At 36.0% G+C, this 23,012-nt stretch overlaps 1 long non-coding RNA gene across 1 annotated transcript; it reads right to left on the bottom strand.

The window, feature by feature from the left end:
• Positions 1–1,884: 1,884 nt before the first annotated feature.
• Positions 1,885–8,544, bottom strand: LOC141501990 (uncharacterized). Its single transcript, XR_012472357.1, has 3 exons — positions 8,432–8,544; positions 5,052–5,231; positions 1,885–2,375 (listed from the first exon to the last, which is right to left on the bottom strand). It is a non-coding gene; the product is annotated as an uncharacterized LOC141501990 (long non-coding RNA).
• Between the last annotated feature and the right edge of the window lie 14,468 nt (positions 8,545–23,012).

The following is a 23,012-nucleotide window of genomic DNA, read 5'->3' as shown; positions in this document are numbered from 1 at the left end:
TAATTCCTAAGGAATCAAATTATTTTAAAATACTAAAGTGCATCTTGATTTTTAAACATATTTCTAATCTCTTTTTCTGATATTAGAAATTTTCAAAGAAGAAAATCTTTTTAAGTTCTATCAATAACTCTAAAAAAATTTTAATTCGGTATATGTATCCCTTGTAAGTGTTATACCAAAGTTTGAATTTCTGAAAACATGGTTGATGCTTATTTACTTAACTTCTGAATCCTTCTTCCACTCCCCCCAAAACATTCATATTTACATCACATTTTTTCATATTTAGAAAAGGAAAGAAGAAATTCCCTGAAATTGAACAGTATTGTTTTTCAATTCACCCATCTCCTGTGTTTTAAAAATTCTGGGAAAAAAAAAATCTCTTTGTACTTAGAGACTTTCTACTCCTCCACATTATCATATCTCTCTATTCATGAATTATTTCAGGTGTAATTATATAGCCAAAAAAATTCATTTCACCTACATGTAAAAGCATGATACTGATATCTATTTTTAAAAAGAAAAAGAGATATAATAAAATAAGAACTGGTGAGAGGAAATATGAAATGAAGAGGTGTGAGAAAAGGCAAAAAAGGGGGAAAGAAGAGGGAGAGAATGAGAGAAGCTACATATATTGCTACCTTTAATAATAATTCACAAATTCAGCTTACATTTTATAAGTATCTACCATTCATAAAATAATAGAAACATTTAACATATATTGCAGGTGTCCATAAACATACACATTTACAAATATGAGTGTGAACCAACTTTGTTAAAATTGTTTTTTTTTTCTTTATATCTGGCTAAGGTTGTGCATCAGCTTCAAAAGAAAATACTGAAGATGGGAGGAAATGGGGTACAGGAGATTATCACCATGGGAATTCTTTTGGGGGTGAAAAACTCACCAACTCTCTGACTCAGAAGGGTAAGAAAGACTTAAATATTAATTCACAGTTGCTCAAATAGTTTACAAGTAACTATAAAAGTTCACAGGTTAAATTCTTTGGACAAGCAACAAGAGAGTGAGTTGTTTGAAGGACAGGCTGATTAGCAGAAGCTGAGGTTAAAAAAAGGTTAAGTGATTAAAAGGAAAAAGGAAAGAAAAGAAGCTTAGACCAACATAGATCATCAAATGGAGCTATGGACATATTGGTAGTTATAAACTAGGAATGGAGTAGTAAAATTATAAAGGAAAAGAGAAAATAGAAAAGAAGAGGGAAAGAAATGGCACAGAGCCCAGGAAGGAAAAAAGAGAAGAGAAGAAGGGAAGGGGAAGGGGGGGAGGGGATGGAAGGAGAGAAAGAGAAGCTTAGATCAACTACAGGTGGGCAGGGCAAGGGTAATGCTTGAAGAATGATTTAATAGCAGGGTCCAGATATTCTCCAGTGCATTTACTATAAGGGCCTTCCCCAAGGAGTGGCTACAACAGCACTCACTGTGCTGTTCTATATATTTATTGCATGCTAAATCCCCTAAATCTAATCTGGCATGGGGAATGGAGATCATAGTCAATACAGAATGGAGAACAAAAAAAAAAAAAAAAACCCAGGATTTTCTCAGTGCCCTGCTTCAGTATAAACTATGCTGCTTTGCTTCTTTTTTTTTTTAACCAAAATAATTTACCTTCTTTTTTCCACAAATACATTGGGAAGAATGTCAATAAAATATCATGCTATTTTCATTTTCATTATTTTCTATTTGTCTACAGTATTTTCAACTGGAATTCAAATAAAATCACTTGATTGTGGAAACAATTTTTAAAATTCATTTATTTTACAAAACATGAAATGCTTTACAAAAACAAAATATTATTTTTATGTTTTTCTTACATTCCTTCATATTTGAAACAGTTTGTAATACTTGAATTTTTTTCTTTTTCTTGCTATTTTATTTTTATAAATACATGTGAAAGTTTTTCAACATTCATCCATATGCACATGTGTATTTTTAAGTTAAGTTGCAAAATTTCCTTCCGCCTGCCCTTCCCACCCCACTCTCCTCAGTAGCAAACAGGTTAACATTGTGCATATATTTTTGTGATAAACATATTTACAGATTAGTCATTTCCGTATGAGGAACTGGGATTAAGAAAAAGAGATACATAAGAGATATTTTTATAAAGTGTTCATCAGATTCTGAAGGTTTTGTTTTGGGATTTTTTGTTTGTTTTTCTTCCACTGGATGAGGATAACATTATCCATAGCTGCTCTATTACTGTTGTCCTAATTGTCTTAATTGCTGAGAGTAGCTGCTTCATCAAGGGTGATCATCTCACAATGATGTTGTCAGTGTGTACTTTGTTCTCTTGGTTCTGCTCCCTTAGCTGAATATCAGATACTGTAACTCATTCATTAAGAGCACCTTAATAAAAGATTCTAAAAGAGAGAAAGTTTAAGTTTACAATTAAGTTGGGATTAAACAACTGATTCTTTTAAGGAAAATGGGACTTCAGGTTCTGATGCTCATAACATGAAAATGGAATATGGTAAGTATATTATTAGAATTTTAGTTTATCTTTATTTAAAGGTTTCTTAATATTTGTTCTTCCAATTCCTTATTTTTTCTTTTACATTTTCATTGCCCCAAATACTTATTTTTTTTAATGACCAATTTTACTAGCAGCCATGGTTTTATCCAACAAAATTTTTTATCAAAGAATCTAAACCATCATCTCTGGAAGTGACATGGCCTAGTGGAAAATTTGCTGAATTAGGAAAAAAGTAAGTAATTTTTTTAGGGTCATCATTAATATTTAACTAGCTCTCTATGTGGTCATAAATCAATTACATTATTTCAGTGACATTCTTCTATTAAAGACAAGAATAGTTCTCATAGTATTTACATCATAGATCAGTTATGATGATCAAATAAATACATGTTTGTGAAACTTCCTTTTAAAGTTTTATAAAAATATAGAGAATTATTAAATATTGATGAAGGTGAGAGTATCAGATTCTTCAGAAAGTTGGGGGGGGGGGAATTCCACACATAGATTTTTGCCTAAGAGGTAGAGGGACATGAAAATTTATTACATATTATTATATCTTAAAACTAACAAGTAAAGAAGTTTGCACATATAGCAGGAATATAGGCTAGAACTAATTAAGGAGTTCTAGCAAAATTAAGAGAGAGAGAGATTAAGCAAAGAGAGTTGCCAGATTATTGCATCTGAGTTGATTCCCTAAAGGGATAAGCAGCAGCTAGGGCAAAGTAAAGAAGTAAACTAAGGCCAATTATAAGAATGATGCAGATGGATTCAATCATCAGCAGTAGCCATCAAGAAGTAAGCATCATAGAGAGAGAGCAGTATAGAGAAATTAGAGACTATTGTAAGGGGAACTGTTGAAGTTCCTTAAGAAACTAGCAAAAGCTAAGCGAGCAATGAAAAGTTTTTAAAGTATAGTATCTGATCTGGGAAAGTTGGGGAGTATTATAAATGGCTCCTGAATACTTAGTCCAGAGTGATTAAAATGGTTTTTATTAAGATTTCTTAATAAGGGGAAAGGAGTCCCCAAACCGCCAAATGCTAGATGTTATATGCACTTTCTAAGGCTTTGTTGCTGCCTTTTCCTGCCAATCATAGGCTGGGGTCACAAATCTGATACATTCACCCCCTCCCCCAACTTGTTTTCCTCACCTTGCTCTTTATACTAATGAGCAAGAACAGTTACTTCCTTCTCCATTTCTAAAGGGACAATAGCACAGACCTCATTCAACATATGCAAAGTTATTTAACCTTTTCCTTTTGTCTTAACTCTCTCCTTCTTGTAAACAGGTTGGCATCTCTTGAGTTGCCACAAAGACCAGGCATGTGGTTTTTGTAAAATATTATCCTCACAGACATCTGTGAGATTCTGGCAAAATCCTTTCTCACATTTGTGAAAGAAAAACACTTGATTCTTTCCCACAATTTCCAACTTTTTTCTTTTTATCGATTTTGCTTTCCACACTTTACTAATAATTCCTCCTTCAAATCATAATCCTTATTGTTGACATGACTATTAACTTTTCCAATCAAGATCTTACATCCTCATTATCAGGCATGGGCCCATTCTGTTTTCCAGGTTTGCCAACTTTCTGATATCCCTTCTTATTTCTTTACTACTCACCTATTGTCATCTATCTTTAGGCAGTGACTTGATAGATTTAATTTACTACAAACTCCTCCTCCATTCAACAGATAGTCTAATACATCTCTATGCTAAATAACTTTTTCTCTTATTTGCATGGTTTAGCCAGCCAGCAAGTCCAAGGTCCTTAGCTGAATAAGTGATAATTGTTTCTTCTTCAGCTTAGAATCTAATTAGGATAAAAATTGGGATCCCATAGCCTCAAATCCCATCCTGTGCCCAGGCAGCATGCCTGTGAGTATAGATAACAACTCCTTAATCAACCCTTGGTAGATGAGAATATGTAGCAGTAGTCAAAATTTCTTTACCATAATGAATCCCATAAAGAGTTCCAGGTACCATCATTACATCTCACATGAATCTCTCAGTTCATTTATCTCTCTGTAAGTTGTACAGCCCAGAATATGTGTACCCTGCTTCTGGACAGAAGTTCACAGCCATTTGCTACTCCCCAGGACAATATTTTATCTAGACTGGTATAAATAATTGTCACCCTGAACTGACCCAGTCATATGCCACTACTTTTTCTGTCATCTGCACCAGAATCCTGGGACATAGTGTACCTCTGACTAGGTACTGAGAATTCTAGACTGACTCAGGCATGCTGGTACCCAAGACCAATTCTTAAACTGTTGTGGATCACCATAAGTCCAAAAGTTAACCATACCACAAGACTGGGCATTGACTTCTGTCAGCTAGATTCTCCTCCCATTATCCTAATATCCCATTGTCTAAATCAGAGATAGGACTCTCCCTAGATAGGATATATAGACTCATGTGGGATATAATCATGCCATCCAATAATCTTCCTCCTTTCCTCTCAGTGGAAAACATCTTTACCCCGCCTCTCCTCCTCTTCCTCTCCATAAGGAGTGGGGCATAAGTAGGGATATCACACTTAGAGGATCAAGGGGAACTTACAGGTAGAGACCCCCTGACTAAATAATGTACACATAGATGAGAGATGTTGGAGATGAATTGGTCCAGTATCTCTTTCTTCCTTCTCTTCTCCCCCTAGAGACATCTGATGTCCTTTTGCATCTTCTGAATCTGTTCCAAAAGGTCCTCTCCAACTCAGGTGACTTGTTGAGACCTTGTCTTCTGGTAAAGAAACTGCTTAACATTTTATTCAGATAAAAACATGTGTTTTTATCACAAGACAATGAGATTCTGGAGCTTATTACAATTTACATTTTTGCCTTACTGACTGTCATATTGACCTACATACTTCACTTTAGCACAATAAACTTCTACAAGTAATTTGCTAAATGAGTAAACTCCACTGAAAATTACCACATTAACTTAAGATTGTAGCATATACATTTCTTAACCTTTTGCTCTCATTACAAAATGAATTTTGTTTCCAAAATTATTCCCAAATATTCCATAGATTTTCCTTTTTCCAAATATGCTACTTATCTGGCTCACATTTCTTTCCTTATACTAGACCTCGAAACTGTAATTATCCTAAGAATTTCCCATTCTTCTTCCTGCTTAAATATCTCCTCCAACATAAAAATTAAGGAAACTTCATTCCTATCTTAACATGTAGCTGACAGCAGGTGTCAGAGTCACACAACTAACCTAATCTGGCTATTAAATCCAATTCATCTAAAACTTCTTTTTCTGGTTTGCTTAGTTACTATAAACATCCAGGGGATCAAAGGAAAATGTCTTTAATTATCATTACTGAATTTCAGTGTCCAGGCAGAGGTCATGTGGGTAGTATCAAATGTCTTAGGCCAGATTTAATCTACAGGTGAGACATTATCCATATGTCATTTTGGGGAAATCAAGTCAAAAGGGTTCAGCCTCAGGCTATACTGAAAAGCTGCCCTTTCAACTGTACATCCTGTCACCTGACATCTTCAGGTCTTTGGCTTCCTTGGCTCCAAGAACAACACATTGACCCAGTAACACTTCCTTTTTTGCTATCATCCTGGTATTTGACATAAAATGAGAAAATTGATTAAATAAACAAAATGTTTCCAATTCATATATATATATATATATATATATATATATATATATATATATATATATGTATATAGAAACTTCTACATGAATTTGTTTATCTACTAGCTATCCTTAACATACAAATTATTATTTTTTGTTTTTTGAAAGGCAATTAGGGTGAACTGCCCAAGATCACACAACTAGGTAATCATTAAATGTCTGAGGCAAGATTTGAACTTAGGTCCTCCTGACTCCAAGGGTTAAGTGGTGTATCCATTGCTCCACCTAGCTGACCCCTATCATACAAACTATTACTTTCAAAAATCATTAAATCTATTAGAACATCTTAGGTGACTTTAAAATTCTAACGTGTTATTAATTCCAGTATAACAAAACAGTAATAAGAATAACACAAAAATTACTAGATTGTACAAAACAATCCTTCCATTATTACATTATTCATGAATCCACAGGTCTATTGCTGAAGGGATAATAATTTTTGATATTTCTCTTATTACCCTTCAAAGCAATCCCATGTTAATGCTAGGTTTTAACAATATAGTATTTTAATAACTTATATATTCATAAGAGATAACCAAATATTATAAAGTCAATCTCTTTGCAGTTATCAAAGAATATCACATAACTGATAAATACATCTTATTCATCAGTAACCTTACAGTGGACCACACAATTGCTATTTGTTCTGTCATCCATCAGAGCCCCCCACAACAGTCATCTGCAATACCAAGAGAGAAGTCTACATTCTTGACTTCTTTAAAATTAAACATATATTAATTTTCATCAAACATAAGAGTCTTCTTTAAACATCTCATTCCTCTTAAAACAAAAGCAAAATGATTATCCTACTATCTTTTCACCTTTGTCTTTCAGATCTCTTTTCCCAAATCCTCTCAGAATCCAATCTCATACATATGATACATTTAAAACCCCAATGCAATTCTTATTTATGCTATAAATACTAGGCATTGTTAAATACATTTTCTTATTTTCAAATAACAGATGTTAAATAGATTTTACTTTTGGTTTTATACACACATGTGCACACACACATACACACACATATATATTTATTCCCTTCCACAAAAATGTGAGAAGACAAAATTATACAAACTTTCCTCCTTTACCAACAAAAGACCCTATGAGATTGTTGATAATGTGTTATTGATATCAATTTAACATCAAAACAAATCGGATCATAGAATTTAGTACAGCATCTCTCTTTCCCAAAAGAAATAAGTAATTATCCATGATAACATGTTTTTTCTTTTAGCGACACAATATCTCTTTCTTTTAATTCAAAGGTATTTCAATAAAGTTTAAAATCCCAACCAATTTAACAAACTAGGTTATTTAATTTCTCCCATTCTGTACAAATTTATCAAAATGTAACAATATTAATAATCCTTTTTAAAAATCCTCAGAGTTGGGGCACTAGGTGGCACAGTGGATAGAGCACCAGCTCTGGATTCAGGAGTACCTGCGTTCAAATACGGCCTCAGACATTTAATAATTACCTAGTTATGTGGCCTTGGGCAAGCCACTTAATCCCAATTTGCCCTGCAAAATCTAAAAAAAAAAAAATCCTCAGTGTTCTTCCCAAAACTTTAGTTCAGAAAGGGGTCAATGTTAAAAAAAAATGGAGTGGGAGTCAACACTTTTAGGTCATTTGGCCAGAGCAGAGACATACATTAAATATGATTTCCTTTCAATAAATGTGTCTCCTAACCCTGGATTTTATATTTTCTTCCTTTGCCAATCACATATCCCACCTGTGATACAATTTCATTCCTTTTAAGGTTAAATCTTCTGTCCCCCCCCCCCCCATGGGCAGGTGGGTCACTCCTTCAGTTAGACTCAAGTTTAGAGTTAAAGTAGAAGTCATCCCTCCTATAACTTGTCCATCTTGATCATCATCTCCCTTCAAATTCTCTCTCTCTTCCTTTTTAAACTCTCCGGCACACAGCTTTCTATTTAAGAGCCTCCCCCTCCTCTCTCCAGCTCTGCTGCCGGCTGCTGGCTCAGTGAGGGAGGGGCTCAGCTACACCAGGGGGACACTTTAAACTGCAGATCTTCTTTCCTCCGCCTCTCTACCTTCTGAAACTCCTGAGCTCAACTCCCAGCTCCCCTACAGTTTAAAACTGAAGCTGAGTCCCCCAACCCAAAAATAACTAACCTAGTTCAATTACACAAGACAAAACACACAGGAAATAGTACACACACACACACACACACACACACACACACACACACACACACACACACACACACACACACACACAAAACACAAATTACCCCCCTCCCCAATGCAGGACAATACACACATTGAATCCAATTGACAACTTCTTTCCTTCCTCCTTCTGACTACCGTCCACCCGGCTACTGGCTCCTGGCTCCTGGCTCCTGGCTCCTGGTTACAAGCCATGAGGCTCCCCAGACTCCCATGTCCAGCCTGCAGCCTTCCCCTTGGTGGACTTTGGATTTTAGGGAATTTCCTGAGAGGTACTCCAAATCCTCCTCCCTCCCTTTGGGGCACCCTATCATCCTCTGACCTCTCCTTTGGAGGATTTCTCAGCCAGTTCAGGGCAGCTTTGGCCACCACCACCACCACACCACGCTAGTAATTGTCCCTTACCGTGGTTCATACCTACCAGACATTTTAAACACTCTCAACTCCAAACTCCAGGCCAATCTTCCCAGGAATCTCTGAGATATTTCCCTGCAGAGAACACCAAGAAAGTGGGCTTGAAATCAAGTCATTTTCATGTGTTATTTTCTTGTATTCTTCCAGGAAAAAATATCAGGAAAAGAGATTTACATTATTATATCCCAGGAGGAGTGCCCAAATTTTATAAATGGCTCATGAATACTTAGTCCAGAGTGATTAAAATGGTTTTTATTTAGATATCTTAAGAAATGGTATACCTCTCTCAAGATGAGAGAGGGGCTCTTAAACCCCCAAATGCTAGATGTTATAAATGTAATTTCTAAGACTTTGTTCCTGTCCTTTCATGACAATTATAGGATGGGGTCACAAATCTAATTGATACATTTGTCCCCTTCATTTGTTTTCCCCACCTTGTCCATTTTACTAATTGGCAAGAATAGTTACTTCCTTCTCCAGTTTTAAAGGGACAATAGCACAGAATTCAACTTATGCAAAGTTATTTAACCTTTTCTTTTTGTCATAATTCTCTCATTCCTGTAAACAGGTTGGCATCTCTTGAGTTGCCACAAAGACCAGGCATCCTGGTTTTTGTAATGTATTATCCTCACAGACATCTGTGAGATTCTGGTAATACCTTTCTCACCCTTCTGAAAGCAAAACACTTGATTCTTTTCCATAGGGAGGAATTAGGGCTGTGCTCCTGAAAGATCAAGGAGTGGGGAAAACATAGTTTGTTCATGACCTGTAGACTCAACTCAGTGTCTTCATGTGATATCAGTAAAATAGACAATGTTATGTGAATATGAGTGTGTTTCAAGTAGCTTCCATAGCCCCAAACAATTGGATGGTAGTAGAGACTTTGGGATTTGCTGGGAAAGAGGTAAGGGAGGAGTAGTTAGGGTATTTGTGTTTCAATACCCATTTTTGATGGGATAAATTTTAGGCTGAGTTTGGGAAAGGAAATGGGTATTTACATCTTAGTATCTCTTTTTGATGAGACAGCCTTTGGGGCACCAATATCAAGTCTCTATCTGAGTATCAAATAATACCAGATGGGAGCACTAATCTTTGCTTCTAGTGAGATAGCTTTCAGTGCTGAGGTTTCAGGGGGGTCTACAACAGAAAACCATTTATCTAAATAACAATGGGATGGAAATCAGATACCCACAGGTTATGCAAGATTAGCACAGAAGGAAATAATATTTGTCATAACATTTTTCTCTATCTAATATTACCTCTACTACAATATCACATAACCTCCCCTCACCCTTTATTTTCTACAATTACACAAGCCGAATAAAATCTTTAAAAAATGAAGTTCTCTCTTACCTGTTGTCTGATATGCTGCTCCTGATCAGCGCATATTGATCTTTTCGAAGCATATTTAATGTCATCCTGTTCATAAGCCTTTAAATATTCCTGTTTCCTTATGTCCCAGATTTCATGACATTCAAAACTCTCTTAAAAATATCTTTCTAACTTTTTCTTTTACTCCTTTCTTTTATGATCATTATCTTTCAACCAAAGTTTTGTCACCATTCCATTTACATGATTTTCTTACCCTTCTTCACTTAGAATACTATTTCAAACTTATTTTTCCTATCCTTCAGGGCATGATTTGAAATCCACTTCCTCTCCATTTTTATTGCTCTCCCTTTATTCTTTGAAGAGGATCAATGAAATCAATGGGGTGATGTCTTGACTAGCACATGAATTGAATTTGAGTGAGGCAGATCTTTGCAAGTAAGCAAACTGAGTCCCTTGTCCAGAGCCACCAAAGTCTAGTTACCTGATAAATTTCTAGAAGACTGGGGATGGCATCCTGGATGCAACAGGTGACCTTGGCATTACTAAATTAAGGTCTTTCCCAGGTTTCTGGTTATGTGAGGTACATGTGATTTGAGTCAAAAGATGGCCTGATTTACTGTCATAAGCAGATCTATTTAAGAGGGAAGTCACCCTAACTTTCTGGTCTGAACAGAAAAACAATTGCTGTTTATACTTATTCTACACCACCAAAACTTAAACTTGGAGCCTGGGATGGGAACTTTTATTCACTATTCAATGACAATCAGTGGTTTGGGTTTAAAGGCTTAGTCAATTACTTCTATTTGAAATAGAATGCTTTTGTAAAAGTCTGTTTTTCAGATACTATAAAAACTTTCCAACTGAGAAGAGAAAATGAAAGGACTCAAGGAATATCTCTCCATTCCTCCATTCCTCAGGTCATCAAAAAATTATGAAGTATTAACTTAAAAGAAAAGAACAACAACAATAAAAACCCAGGATTGTGTTCAAATTAAATAGAAATACATACTCTCAGAAGCAGACCTCTGTTTATCTTATATAATAGATTAATAAGTAATATTAGGTGACAGATCAACCAGTTAAGGATCAGAGGAAGGAAAATAAGCATATTTCTGATGAGTTACTCAATACTTTTTAAGATGCTGAATCCCTTATTTGTTGACTTTATGAGAACAGTGGAAAGGTTGGTTATCCCAATGCAGGGGTCCATCCTCTGCTGGGTCCTTTGGAACCTGACAGGAGGGATAGAGTGGGCGAAGTGAGTTGAGTCAACAAGTGGGTAAAGGCAGGAGCAGGTTGACTGACTGTCAGCTGCTTGGATTTATTTTTATAGTTTCAGAATCATGTATGTTTCAAGCAAGCAAGCGAGCTGAGATCATTTCCTTGGTTACAAGAGTGTACAATTTTCATCAACAATCATATAGTTCATATGGTTACAAGTTTTAATCATGTGATTACAAGTTTAAGTAATAATCATATAGTTAATTGATTTCTTATCCATACTCAGACCATGATGACCTTAACCTCTCTGTTACCTTATTTATTACTACATTGTATAATTGTTAATTCATATAAAGTTATTAATTAAGCAATTCTTTTAATGGAAAGTTTTTTATTGTTTTGTGTAGGTAATGTTTTTTGATACACTTCCTTAACAGTCTGTAGTGAGGGTCTTTATGCTTGTCCACCCATCCGTTAACTCTTACAATAACCAATTTTTCTTTCTGGCCTTGTTGGTAGAAGCCACAGTTTCTGTGACTTTTTTATTCTTTCCCATGAAACTAAGGCTGCTGGAGTTCACATATGAGTCACCTGTACTAACTATTTTCTCACCATCTTTTTCATATATTCCTGTGTATGGTAAGGGGGGCAAAACTATTAATTTCCCTGGAATTCTATCTGACCCATCTTGTATCTGTTTTCCATATATATATATATATTCTGGCATCTCCTTGGAATTCCTAGTGCTGGGTTTTCCAGAGATTTCATAATGTTGAAGCCTTTTGTATGCCTCAGAGAGAGGCAGTCCTGTTAAATTTGGACAGAGTTGACAATCTGTTTTATTCAAGGAATTTTTCTGAAATCCTTCCTTTATAGTCATTCCAGTATTAGGGTGAGTAAATATTGTAATCAATAATAAACCTATACATATTGGTATGCATGAAATCCATATATATATTTATATATATATAATATATATATATATATTTATATATATATATATATATATATATATATATATATATATATGTATTGAAGAAGGAAATGTTCCATCAGGCAGTGTGACTGCCTTGAGTCTTCTTGCTGAGACTGTGTCAAACAGTTTAAAGACCCTGGCTCCCAACATCCCAAGATTTGTATAAGAGAGGGATTATTATCCAAATTTTCCCTCTCCTTGCCTTCCACATTCCTTTTCTGAAGGTACCCTTTTAGTACCTTCCATTTGGTGCCTTTTTAAGTACCTTCTTCCTTAGGATGTAAATCCCTTGAGGGTGGGACTAATGCATGGGATTATAACAAAATGAAATCTCTCTCATGGTTTTGATGTCCCTCTCATTTTCCTTCTTTTTAAATTTCATTTTATTAAGGGCAGTGGGGTTAATGTGACTTGCCCAAGGTTACAACAGCTAGGTAATTATGAAGTGTCCGAGAATGCATTTGAACTCAGGTTCTCCTGACACCAGGGCTGGTGCTCTATCCACTGTGCGACCTAGCTGCCCACCCCCTTTCTTCCCAAGGCCATGTCAGCAGAAATTGCAGTTTCCGTTTTCCCAAGGTCAGGTGGTAGCAAAGATTATTCAGCACTGTGCTGATTGACCCTCTATATGGAACGATACAGAATTATCTCTTTGATAGGGTAAAACTGGATCTGCTTAGTTATACAAATAGGGCTTGAAATGCTATGCCTTGTTTAGCTAGATACCCACAGAATGATTGTGAGCCCAGCTATCTAGCCAACAGGTAGGCCAGGGGAATGTGATTGCTTTAGAGACTAGAATAAAAGGGAGCTTGCACGCCTCCATACTTTGCATTCTTCCTAGGGCTGTTACTCATGTTATGGAGGTTGTGCCCTCTTCTTGAAGAGCAAATAAACTCCTTTTTCTTCTCTGGTCCAGGTCTTCTGATTATTCTGCTTAAGGAGAACCAATGCTATAACACAAGGTTCTGATCCCACACATATTTAAAATCTCACATCAATAGCTCCAAGACTTAGCAAAACATGATAATAAATGATATTTACTGAAAAAAATTGTAAAGATTACCACTGATTATGACATCTTAGAAAAGAGAATCAAATCTATAGAATTATAGGATTTCCACCTAAGATGAACATGGAGGAGATAAAAACTGATTTAGCAATGAATAACCAGGTAAAGAAATGGTATCTTGGAAAGGGATTTGTATTTCTGGAGCAAGGTTTGGAATAAAAGATTTGCAGATTTTTGGTGAATATTATTCTGAGCTAAGTCTAAGCAATGATGATTATTCTTGATTGCTTAAAATGCAATGAGGCAATTGAATGAAATCCAATGAAAACTTTTTTCCCATAAAAATTTAAAAAAATACAATTTGTGTTTTGAAAGATTATGATGTATTATTGCTCTCTGTATTTACAGTTACAAAAGTATTTTGTTTGCTGACAAATGATACATTCTTTTCAAAATAAAGGATCTTTGATAGACCTCTAATACCACTTTTCCCTTATCCATTCACTTTGTACTTCTAAGTCTCTAGAATCCAAGCAGCATATCTGTCCCATTTAAAATTACCAAGTCAATCTTCTGACCTCAGAGCCACTAAGTACAATTCAGGAATGTATGTGGAAGGTAAAATTGCCAAGACAAAGGAGTTGCGAACAATAAAGATCAGTAGTTGAACTGAAATGGATATAAGGAGATGGAATGTTGGCAGTAGGCTCAGCAGGTGTAATCTTCAAGTGTTCAAATGTGGAAAAATTTTCTGGGATAGATTTGTGGTTTGAAGGCCCTCTCCTTAACTACATGTCCCAGTACTCTATTCACAAGTGACACAGCATAATAGTAATTATTACAAGTTTGAGCATGAAGGAAAAATAATAGATTTGTGTAAGAATATATTTGTTTATATTTGGAAATCTAATTTAGATTCCATTTTTCAGTTAAAAATGTGATTAGCTTTGCAAGACAATAGGAAATTACATTCCTACATGTGTCACACTCCTGCAAACCCAAATGCAAATGCATGACCCCAGTACTTAATACAGTACTCAGTGAAAGGGAAATCAATCTATATTGATTCTTTTGAAATATTTTTAGTTTGATTAAAGGTTTTTAAGGTTGTTTTTAAGGAAAAGTTAGATGTAATAGATAAACCAGATTAACATAGTTTCTTGCATCTAGATTACCCAGGTTATGTCAAGAAGCATGAATCCTGAATAAAGGATAGCTGGCACACTTATGGTCAATTCTTCAACTTAAAAAGGCTACAAGTTAAGACCAAAGTGGAGGGAGTTATTGTGTTTGTGTGTGTGTTTTTTTTTCAGATGATCGCACACTCGATGCAGCTTCTAATTTTGGTCTAACAATTAAAAACAAGAAAATATAGATGTTCCACCAGACAACACCACACCATTCTCATTTACTTTGGCAGTATATGTTCCGGGGATGTATACTTTGATAATGAGGTTGCCATATACATTGCCATGGCTAGCTCAATATTTTGGAAACTGTGAAGGAAACTGGGGGAAAGAAGAGATATTGAACAGACAATCAAACTGAAGGTCTACAAAGGTTTATTTACCTTAGTAGAGAATGAAAAAATAGTTTAAGTTAAAAAAGAAATCCTGTCTCTTCCCAATAGGAGTTGATTATTAAAATATAAGAAAGAAATAACATTTCTCTCAATACAATAAGTGATAACAATATATGAAGAGGTATTGGAAATTGGAGGGGGGAACATGGATGATATAGGAAAAGAAATCAGTTTAAATTGCTCATTTTGGAAAGCTCTAGGATTCTGACTTCATGTAAGGAAAGACTTCAATATAGATAAGGGTGTCAAATTGTTTGTATCATTCTAGGTATCAGATTCAGACTAACAGGGAAAAATTATATGTGACATGGATTTCACATAAAGAAGACCAAGATGATCCTCTTTGTTTAAAATCAGATTGTTTCTTGGAATGCTTAATTTTCCATAATTAAAGCATTTAAAGTAACCAACTAAAGACTATCTGTCAGGGATGCTATAAAAAAGATTCCTCCAGTGAATAGGAGCATGGACTTGATGACCTCTGGGGTATCTTTAGGTTTAAGATGTTATGATATGTCTAGGAAAAAGTGATGGGAATAGGGGAGAGAAACAGAATTAAAAGTGTTAAGGAGAGTGAAAAAAAGTCAAATGTTGTTAGTGCTTCTTTTGCTGGAAAATGTGACTCACTAATTAAAGGCTTCAGGGTTTCAAGCAAATGTAAATTAATTCACTCAAAAGTCCTATTCTGATCCAAAAGTGTTTCAGGACAAAAAGGTTTATTTACATATTACTATGCCTAGTAGAAACTAAGGGGAGGGAGGGAGGGAGGGAGAGAGAGAGAGAGAGAGAGAGAGAGAGAGAGAGAGAGAGAGAGAGAGAAAGAAAAAGAATATAGACAGTAGAAAGTTACTGATCCTCTAAAGTTATTTAGCAGCAGTAGGACGAGCAACAGCAGAAGTATCAGGCACAGTAATGAAGGAAAAGTAAAGGGAAGTTACAAAGTGTTGTAACTGTGATAAAGATAAACTTTCTGTGGAATCATGTTCCACAAGAGTGAATTGGTTTCCCAAAGGGAAATTGTATCTTGAATCAGGAGAAAGTGAGCTTTAAAAGGAAGCAGGAAGATATGATAATTAGGTATATGATGATGATGGGGTCAGTAACTCAGGGAGCATAAATGAGGTAACTAAGTATATGTAGATGGAGGGTGTACCTCAAAGAACAAAAATAGAATAATTAGGGACAAACAGATGCTCAAAGTAGCTCAAAGATTTAGTTTTTTTAGGCTAGGACAGGGATCTATTGTATTCTTGCTAGAAAGTTGTCTTGTGCCTGAGGCCTGGGTGTTGTGTATTGGGAATACTGTAAATTATCATCACCTGGTGTCCTTGAGCATCAGAACCTTATTTTGCTAAGTACCACAAGAGTGGGAATGGATTACAGACTGGAAAGGTATTTAAGCACTTTTATTCTGGTGAATAAACTGATCACTTGGAGATCTTAAGGGAGAAACTTGTCCTTGTCTTCCTTGTCTCCTGTCCCTCCAACCCTCTCCTGGGGAAAGATTGAGGAGTCCAGAAATGGGACTCAACATAAAGGGACTTTACATAATGGCATCCAAAAGGGACTAAACATATGGCACAAAGGCGTATTATCTGAATAAAGTCAGGAAGAAGGACATAGCAGATATATCTAGCAGATACAAGCAAGAGAACCAAGGGACATCCCAGAGCAGAGGACTCTGGAGAAAGTAACAGGATGATTTGTTACTTAGGGGGCTGATTTTAAACAAAGAGGGTTGGTTTTAAACAAACAGTGAAAGTGAGAAAACAATTGAGTATTTCACATCCTGGAGTCCTGGAAGCAGTGCCCCAGGCAAAGAAGCTTCTTACTCAGCTCCATACCACAGCCATGAACCAGATGTGGAGGACCTGCTTGCTGTTCTTTTTGGCTATAGGTGCCTATCTGACCATGCTGTGCACTCTGGGTGTGACCTGACCTGGGCCCCTGGACCTGAGACCCACTGCAGAAACCTCTCTTCTCTGATGTAGACCCTGATGCCTACCACGAATACAGTGAGTTTCATTCTTCAACCTACAGCAGGCTCAACTGGGCCGTTGCTTGGGCAGCAGAGGGTTCCGAATTGACTGCTTCCTATGTTGAAAGAGAAAGTGTCACATGCTGTTGGACAATTTATTATGTTGATGGTTACTGTTCATGAGGTGCGACAACTCCAGGTTGTACTGGTGTTAACTGCTTAGGTGATTTCAAATGCTCTCTCATTCTCTGCCTCCCACCCTCTGCAGGGGGGTGGGGTGGGGTGGGGTGGAGAAGGGAAATCTTTCTTTTTGGAACTTTGAAACTCAAACCCATGTTCTCCAAAAACTTATTTTAGAAATCAAGGGACCCCCATGCCTTCTTCCTAGTTTGGGGAGGGAGAGGGGCTTGGGCAATGACTATGTTTTTCAATAGGTTATTGATCCGGAAGCTTCAGAGGTTCAATTAGTTAAGAAAAAAGGGAGAGAATTTTTTTTCTGGGATTGGGAAATTTGGATTTTGTCTTATGAAGTCTGTGCCTATGATTTATATTTCTTTTGATTGGTCTTAATTGGTGTGCCATGTGTATATGTGTATTTCATCATCAATAGGACATTTTTATATCTCTCCACTGGCCTGCAGAGGTGGGAAAATGTTTCTATATTTTGAGATTTTGGTGCTGTCCAAGGTGTCCAACGATCTCACTTTGATAAATTTGAAATACCAAGGAGTTGTTTCTTGTGTTTGTGTTAGTGTCTAAACTCTGAAATAGTTAGTTAAAGTTAAATATTACTCCTTTTAGTTTGGGTTTTGAATTTGATTACTTTGAAAGGATATTTTGTTGGCAAAAGAAAACCTTTCTAATCTTTGTCTGTTTGTAAATTGGGGATAAAAGGTATTTTAAGAAATTTGGGAATACTGGTTTTTACTATTGTTTAATTGATGTTTGTTTGTACTATTTTTGAACACAAATTATGTGGCGTTCATTTTGTAATACTTTTGTTCCAAAAATAGGAAGGAGGATATATTGGGAACCATTGTGTATAGGAATACTGTAAATTACCATCACCTAGTGCCTTTGAGCATCAGAACTTTGTTTTGTTAATTACCACAGGAGTGGGAGTGGATTAGAGACTGGAAAGGTATTTAAGCACTTTTATTCTGGAGAAAAAATGGAGCACTTGGAGATCTTGAGGGAGAAACTTGTCTCCTTTGTCTTCCTTGTTTCCTGCTTCTCCAACGCTCGCTTGGGGAGATTGAGGGAGTCCAGAAGTGGGACTCAACATAAGAGTCCAGAAAAGGGACTTGACACCTGGGATTTACTTAGTCCTTGCCAGAGAAAGGTAAAGTATTTTACCCATTGACCACTTCTCCATAACTTGGACAATGGGATGGGGTTTAGTCTTAAATGAAAGGGTAGCCCAAAAGTTTACTATTTGACATAATCAGCCCAGAGGGAACAGATTATTTATAGAATATATTTCTCTATCTAATATTTTCTCTGCTACATTCTCCACTTAAACAATTCCAAAACAAATATATTTGGACTTGGGATGAAAGTCTCTTCTTCTGAAACTATCTCAAGCTGAAAAGAGGACATATTACTGTCTCTGCCCAGCAGTTCCTCTTTTTTAAAGGAATTGGGGGTAATATGGAAATAGATGGAGGCAATATCTAAAAGGTGGTGACTCCAGAGTTGTGTTGAGGTTGATATCCAGCTAAAGACATTAGTTGTCCATGTGCTACTTATAATCTGGAGGAAATAAATGTTATAAGAAGATTAACCAAAAAAGGGTCAAAAACTAGTAAAAGAAAATAAGTTAGAGTTAGAGTAAGAGCTGAATAATGGAGTCTTCTAAGGAAGATGGGGGGGGGGGTGACTGCTAACTGTAGACCATAATATCTTCTTTCTTGGCATGTCTTCTGGTTACAAGAAGCACCCCTATAAGACATGGTACTTCTAGGATAGGCTTTAGAAACACTGAGAGAAGCTACTTAGTCAGTAGGACTGCCTTGTCCTATTAGAAATCAAGGGACCTCCATGCCTTCTTCCTGTTTTGGGGAGGAAGAGGGGCTTGGGCAATGACTATGTTCAAAATAAAATTCTGTCATTTCCCCCCCTCTTTTCTATTATGAAGAAAAATTACCTCTACAAATCACTTGGGGTCTCTGGCATCTGAGGAGTCAGGTGATCTGATCTGATATTCATGATAGCTTTGAAAATAAAATTATAGATGGTCTGTAACTTAATCCTGAGTATCCTTTTATTTCAGATAATAAAATTTAACATCAGCACGAGGTAGACTAGTAATAGGTGTTTCACATCTGCATATATGAATGTATATAGAAATCTACATATATGAAATTAATATTTTCCAAAGTGTATGCTGGCCGTATCTACCATACTAACATGTTCATTGTGAGGGTTGTATGAATAACAATCAGATAAGGGGATAAGGAATGAATAAAATGAGTAAATGCTTTCAAAAATAGGTTTCTTATGCAATATTTTAACTTTTTCAATGAAAATAGTTAAAATTTAACAGATTGAAACTTCAAATTTGTTGGGAGCCCGGGTCTCTAAGCTGTTTGACACAGTCGTGGCAAGAAGACTCAGGGCAGTTACACTGCCTGATGGAACAACATTTCCTTCTTCAATATATATAGGGATTCCATGTATACCCGTATTTATAGTCTATTATTGATTGCAAAACTTACTCATCCTAATAGTGGAATAACTATAAAGGAAGGATTTCAGAGAAATTCCTTGAATAAAACAGATTGTGAACTCTGTCCAAATTTAACAGGACTGCCTCTCCCTGAGACATACAAAAGGCTTCAGCATTATGAAATCTTTGGAAGATACAGCACTGGGAGTTCCAGGGAGATGTCAGAATATATACAGAGAAAAAAGATACAAGATGGGTCAGATAGAATTCCAGGGAAATTAACAGTTTTGCCCCCCTTATCATACACAGGAATATATGATAAAGATGGTAAGAGAATAGTTAGTATAGGTAACCAATATGTGAACTCTAACAGCCTTAGTTTATTGGCAAAGAATAAAAAGTCATAGAAAACGTAGCATCTACCAACAAGGACTGAAAGGAAAATTAGTTATTGAAGGAGTCAACGGACAGGTGGACAAACATAACTACCCTCACTATAGGTTCTCAAGGGAGCATATAGAAAACATTACATATGCGGTACAAAAACATAGAAGCATTCCATTAAACAAATTATATCAAAGATTATTCTAAGGAAAGTTCTGTTTAATCAATAACTTTACTATGCAGCAACAAACTAGGCAACAGTCAGGTTGAGGTCATCACGGTCTGAGCAGGGACAAGAAAATTAATTACATGATTGATAATCACACTTGTAACTACTACATGATCAAACTTGTAACCATATGAATTATGTGATTAATGATGAAAATTGTATACTTTTGTGACCAAGGAAATGATTTTAGTTTGCTTGTTTCATATGATTCTAAGACTATAAAAATAAATCTAAGCAGCTGACAGTCAGTCAGCCTGTTCCTGCCCATACCCACTTGTTGACTCAACTCATTTTGCCGACTCTATCCCTCCTGTCAAGTTCCAAGGACCCCGCGGAGGCTGGACCCCTGCAAAAATTCAATTCCAGTAAAAGAAATGCAGTAGTGATTTAATAAGGATTTTTATTTCTCTACAATAAGAGTTATACAGAAATAGAATAGGGTTATCTTGAGAGGTAGCATCTTCCATGTTACTAAAGTTCCTTAGGAGAAATTTGCATGCCAATTTGATAATGAGAAAATAATTTAAGATAGAAATAATATCTCAATAACAAAAGAAGAATTTAAGTAGTAAAAGTGTTTATTTTGGGGAACTTTTCCCCATACAAAGCTAAATGAGGGGCAACTAAGTGGCACAGTGGATAGAGCACCAGCCCTGGATTCAGGAGTACCTGAATTCAAATTTGGCCTCAGACACTTAATAATTACCTAGTTGTGTGGCCTTAACCCCATTTGCCTTAGAAAAACCTAAAACAAAAAAGCACTAAATGGGATAGGCTTTAGAAACGCTGACATTAAAGTTGCAGACTCACCAAAAAATGATGATATCCAAAGAGATTTTCAATGGTAGGCATCATGGAGGATCTTCAGTGAAGGTCTATTTCTTTGGGGAAAAGGGGAAGTAAAACCCAATTAGGTGGGAGAGCAGGAAAATCAGAGGGAGGCTTTTAGCCACAGTATAATCCAGGTCCTGAAAACTTGACAACAGCATCAGTCCCAGCAGCTGGATAGCAAGCCAGCAGGGAGGGTCTCAACCCCAAACAAAGGTTGAACTCCAGGATCAATGGGGCAAAAGACAGGACTGGGTTGGCAATAAATCACTGCATAGGTAGAACTTGGACATAAAGGGAGAAACAAACCTCTACAAAGGCAATTTGTAGACTGTATAGGCAACATCTTGACCAACAACAAGCCAGGGACCAGATTCCAGCACCACCATTAAAAAACTTGGGTCTTTATTTTCTATACTCCAAGATTAGAGCTCAGATATTTCAGGATGAACAAAAAAGCTAAAAGAGCACTCATGACAAAAAGTTGCTATGCAGATAAAGATGATAACAATGCCACCTTAGAAGAAGAAAACATTGAAAAATTGCCCACAGGAAAAGGATCAAAAGAGTTTATAAATTGGACTCAAATGCAACAGCTCATAGAACTTAAAAAAGAATTTAAAAAACAAAACAGAAGAGGAAAAAGAAATGTGGAGAAAGGAAATGAGAGTCATGCAGGAAAATTACAAAAAAATGGCAAAAGAAATCAACTTCATCTTTTTTATTTCTCTTTTTTTTCAAGGCAATGTAGTTAAGTGACTTGCCCAAGGTTACACAGCCAGGTAATTATTAAGTGACAGAGACTGAATATGAACTCAAGTCATCCTGACTCCAGGGCTGATGCTCTAACCACTGCACCACATAGTTGCCCCAGTCAACTTTTTTAAGAGTAAAAATAATCAACTGGAAAATGAATGTAACTACAAAAAATAAAACCAACCAACTGAAAAAGGAAATGCAAAAATTAACTGAAGCAAATAAAACACTAATAATTATAATTAGACAAAGGGAAACCAATCAAAGTATGAGACTATAAGATTCCATCAAAGTAAAAAGGCTGAAAAAATCATAGAAAACATAACATACCTTTTAGGAAAACCTTAACTGGAAAAAAAGTTCCAAAACAACTAGAAAGTCTAGATCAAAAAAAGGACCTGAAAAGATCTTGCAGAAAATTATTAGGGGAGATTGTCCAAATCTGCTAGAACAAGAAGACAAAATAGCCATTGAAAAGAGCTCCTCCAGAAAGAGACCCCAGGATAAAAACTTCAAGGGCTATGATAGCTGAGTTCCTGAATTTTCAAATAAGGGAGAAAATACTGCAAGTAGCAAAAAGGAAGTAATTTAAATACAAGGGACTTAATAGCTTCAACAGTGAAAAACCAGAGGACCTAGAATACTGTATATGTTAGGGCAAAGGACCTTGGATTACAACCAAGAATTTAATACCCTGCAAAAATAAACATATTCTGAAAAGGTGGGTGTTCGACAAATAGTGGGCTTCCACAAAATGCTGATAAATATATCAGAACAAAAACAGAGAATTAAATCTCCAAAACCAATACTAAAGAGATGCATAAAAAGGTGAACAAAAAGGGGAACAAAAACAAAACAAAGCAAATACTAGTCAAGAACATCAAATTGTACCTAACCCTCTGAGGAAAGATCACACTTGTAACTCTTGAGAATTATATTTCTCTTAGTATAGTTAAAAGGTTGGATATAATTAAAGGGTATGATTGGTTCTTGTGTTTCATTTGAAGAGGACCAACATGACATCACTATGTTTGAGACAAAAAGGGTGGCTAGGTGGCACAATGGATAGAGCACAACCCCTGGAGTCAGGAGTACCTGAGTTCAAATCCAGCCTCAGACACTTAATAATTACCTAGCTGTGTGGCCCCATTACCTTGCAAAAAAAAATCCCAGATGAAAAGCAGAGGTGTTAACTCTAAACTTAAGTGTCTCAGATTCCTTTGACCTACTTTAATTCTGCTTTGCTCATAGGGTTTAGCACTTTCTCTGATGAGGGCGTCTTATACTAGGCAGGC

The sequence above is a fragment of the Macrotis lagotis genome, chromosome X (assembly GCF_037893015.1).
Source record: "Macrotis lagotis isolate mMagLag1 chromosome X, bilby.v1.9.chrom.fasta, whole genome shotgun sequence".
Taxonomy (NCBI): Eukaryota; Metazoa; Chordata; class Mammalia; order Peramelemorphia; family Peramelidae; genus Macrotis; species Macrotis lagotis.
Note: the sequence above shows the minus strand (reverse complement) of the source record. Positions and strands in the feature narration are given on the sequence as shown.